Source organism: Bos javanicus, chromosome 26 (genome assembly GCF_032452875.1).
Source record: "Bos javanicus breed banteng chromosome 26, ARS-OSU_banteng_1.0, whole genome shotgun sequence".
Taxonomy (NCBI): Eukaryota; Metazoa; Chordata; class Mammalia; order Artiodactyla; family Bovidae; genus Bos; species Bos javanicus.
In genome coordinates, this window is record NC_083893.1 from 18,446,140 (window position 1) to 18,450,232 (window position 4,093).

Sequence of the window (4,093 nt, forward strand, 5' to 3'; positions counted from 1 at the left end):
CTATGTAGTATTCCATCTTATAGACGTTCCCTGGTTTATTTAAACCATCCCCTGCAGATGTACATTCAGATTTATGTCAATCTGGATCGCAAGCTCTGGAAACTAACTTTGGCTAACATAACAGAAACTGGATTCATTGGAATTAAACTAGGTTGAAGAGCTGGCAAGAAGGAAGGGGGCTAAGGAACAGTAAACCCAGCCAAGGTCAGTCCATTTAGTGCCACTTGACTCTCAGCAGTCACCCCTCTGCTGAAGGGTCTCCAAGTCACCCCCCTGGAGAGGCAGAGTCATCAGAAGAACATCCGATTGACCTGGCCGAGGTCATTTGCCTCTACCCTTCTTCCTGGGGGAGGGCTCTGTCTCCCAGCAAAGCTCACCCAGTGGGGGATCACCGGCAAAAATGGGGAAAAATTAAAGGACAAATGTGTGCTACAAATCATTCCCAATAGTTTACTTCCTGGGGCACTAGGTTACTCTGGGCTGGGGCAAAGCTTAACCCTTCAGTCTCCTTCAGACACACTAAAGACTAACATCTACATATTTCACATGTTGGGGAAAAAAAAAAAAAAACCGTCCAGCTTTGCTATGGAATCCTCTTCAAAAATTGGCCACAGGGCCAGAAATCCGGGGAGGGAACTCAGTGAGGGGAATGAGAGGAACCGGTTCTAAACAGCTAAAAACAAACTAGATCGGGGCTGGAACCCCAGAGTGAAAGTTCTGGCTAGGTCATTTTCCCTAGCCAGGACCACAAGGTCAGAGTTAAGAAGCTGGCAGAGAAGAGGACTGGAAGCTCACGCAGTCCTGAAGCATTACTCATTGGGAGTCACCATCTGGGGCTACAGTGTTGAATAAGCCATGGATCCTACACTTCAAAAACTCAGACTGTAGCTGGAGGGCAAGGGGGCCAGGCTGTCTGGGCCACAGCAAAGGCAAAGACCAAACTCTCTGAAAGCCTGAAAGTACCACAAGTAGCCAGGCTTGGCGTGGGGCAGAGTTGAGGGAGGTGGCAGTGGTCCTCAGTCTTGCAGGGTGAGTTGGAAAACCTACAAACCGAATGAATCGTTTTGAATTGGAATCTCTCTGGTGCTCTAATCAAAAACACCCCAGACCTCACATAAGGAGGCCCCAGGTGCTGATGGTAAGTTTCAAAGGAGTAACATATATGTGATGTTCAGAAATGGGCCAGTACATTATGAACTCTCCGTGCTGGGTGTTATCTCCACTGTCATGTGAGCTGAAGCTGGGAGGGATCCTTTTTTCCTGCCATTATAACCTATTCTTGTGCAGGTTGTTTTGGTACACAGATAAATTTTGCACATGATGCTTCTATAGCTACTAAGAAGAGTGAAGGTCAGCAAAGGCCTTATGACTTCCACACCTCTCTTGTCCTCTAGACAGGATCCTTCAGAGCCAGCTTCCAAGTGTCCCCCAGTCAAAATCAGAAAGTGAAGGAAACTGTTCTTTAGCCTCCTTAGGCCTCTGCAGTCATCTTCAACCACAGGATCTATCTTCTTTCAAGGATTTAGGAAGAGAGGGCTGCCTTGCTCATTCACACTTCAGCGTGAATTAAATCCAAAGGTACCTCTTCTGGAACATGTAAAGGACCAGTTTAATTGTGAAATAAAAGGCTCGTCACCCAGTTAAAATAATTTACAGGATCGTGTGAATTAGAAAACCTGAAAACCTTCTCAAGATTCAATCACTATGTCTCCGGTTACCATTCTGCAGCATTTCTAGGTTTGTTTTTATTATTGATTAGTTTTGGCTTCTCCCACTAGACTGTAAGTTCTATGAGTTAAGGACTATATTTGGTTTTTGCTTATGTAGCTATTTTTGAATGAATAAAGGAATACGTGAACCAAATATATCAAAGAGGTATTAAGTAAAATAGTGAGGTTATACAGGTCTTATGGAAAAGCTGCTGCTGCTGCTAAGTCACTTCAGTCGTGTCCGACTCTGTGCGACCCCATAGACGGCAGCCCACCAGGCTCCTTCATCCATGGGATTTTCTAGGCAGGAATACTGGAGTGGGGTGCCATTGCCTTCTCCACATGGAAAAGCTACATCCCACCTATACTTGGACATAGGTCTTTGTTTCAAAGCACCAAGGATCTCTTTAGGGGTTCTCTGCTCCCCTATCCTCTGGGTTTTGGGTGGCACTGATGCTGTCTCTAAAGAGAGTGGACAAATTATTCTGGTCGGGCAATCAAAGGACTCTCTGGATTTTACAGTCCGGACCAACCCAAGTTAATACAGAAAGTATGTAGTAAGAGCCCCACTGGGTGAGCTGAATGGGGCGGGAAGGCAGAGGGCAGGAGGAACCATTCCCTGTTGGAGGAGGTTTGTAGCTGGACCAAGTAAGATTTAGACGGATAGAAATTTGGGGGAATGGTACTATCTGCAGAAAGAATAGGACCAAATACGGGGAGACAGGATCATGTTAGATACATGTGGAAGCTGGCAAGGGCCCAGAGTGAGAGGAGCAAAGGGCTTCAAAAGAAGGTTGGAAGAGTGGACCAGGACCAAGCCTTTGAGTTCTGGATACTATGTTAAGAAGCTAAGGGTTTTATTCAGGAGGTACTGTGGACCTATTCAGAGTTGGGGTGGTGGGTAACCTGAGCAAGACTGGGCATTAGGAAGTTGATCTGCCAGAAAAGTGGATTAAAGGGAAAGAGGGTAGGGCCCAGAAGCAACTTGCAGGAACCCTGATCTGAGTACATCTCATAGGCCTTGCCTGACTGGAATTGCCCGCCAAAGCACCCTTGCAGATTTTATTTAAATTTTATTTATTTACTTATATTCGGCTGTGCTGGGTCTTCGTTGCTGTGCAGGCTTTCCTCTAGTTGTGGTGAGTCGGGGCTGCTCTTTGTTGCAGTGCACGGGCTTCTCATGGCGGTGGCTTCTCCTGCTGGGAAGCACGGGCTGCAGGGCGCGTGGGCTCCGGTAGTTGCTGCAAGCAGGCTCTAGAGCACAGACTTAGCAGTTGTGGTGCACGGACTTAGTTGTTCCACCACACGTGGAAGCCTCCCAGACCAGGAATTGAACCCTTCATTGGCAGGCAGTTTCTTAACCACTGGACCAGCAGAGAAGTCCTAACGTCTTTTTTTGAAATACCGAACTATGCTACCCTGTGTCTCCTGATTTTCAATGTTGTTGACACCCAGGCATCCAGACACACACACACACACACACACACACACAAAGCCTCTGCAGGTCTTGAGACTGCCTTCCTCTGATACCTGCAGCCAGTCATTCTGCAAGTTCAAGCATCTACTTTTCTATTCTCTCTGCCATGGTTTGGCAAGGGCAGTACTGCCCTTTCTGCAGTCCCAGAAACAGGAGCACTAACTGCATCAGCCTATGTAGGATCACCCTAATAGTCCCTGTAGAGATGTGTTCCTACATGGCCACTTTTTACCTATGATCAAAATACAATGAGAGTGTAATGGCTCCTTGTCTTTTCATCTCTTCATTCTTTCTATTTTTTAAAATGTATTTAGATCGCACAACTCACGTCATGTAGGATCTTAGCTCTCCGATGAGGGGTCAAACCCATGCGCCCTGCATTGGAAGTACAGAGTCAACCACTGGACTGCCAGAGAAGTCCCCCACCCCTGACATTTTTTTTAACTGTCCCCTCACAGCAGCCCTATTCTTAGGACAGCCCTCCTAAACTACTGAGAGGGAGACTGCTGTGTATCCTGACAGCCTCCCCTGTTAAAACTGAGCACAGGGAAGCAGAGAAAACATAAGCCAGGACCACATCTCTCCATTCTTTATTCCTGTTCTGATGGCAGATCTGACTGGGCCAAGCATAACCCAAAATCCATCAGAGACACTCACAGTCCTTCAGTTTTTTCCACTGAGTCTCAGAACTACCCCCAGCAATCTTCGGTAAACTTCTCCATAGCTTATACATTCTAAACAATTCCTCGAAACTATTTGCGTTCGTTTCCTAGGGCTGTTGTGATAAATTATCACAAACTTGGTGACTTAAGACAACAGAAACTTGTTTTCTCACAGGTTTGGAGGCCAAAAGTCTGATATAAATAAGGTGTCCATTGGCAGGGTCAGTTCCTTCTTGGGGACTCAG

The 4,093-nt window shown here is 46.5% G+C and overlaps 1 non-coding gene across 1 annotated transcript; it reads right to left on the reverse strand.

Annotated features, from left to right (window-relative positions):
- Window positions 1-3,629: 3,629 nt before the first annotated feature.
- Window positions 3,630-3,762, reverse strand: LOC133239704 (small Cajal body-specific RNA 11). The gene has a single exon (XR_009733949.1). It is a non-coding gene; the product is annotated as a small Cajal body-specific RNA 11 (non-coding RNA).
- Window positions 3,763-4,093: the final 331 nt, after the last annotated feature.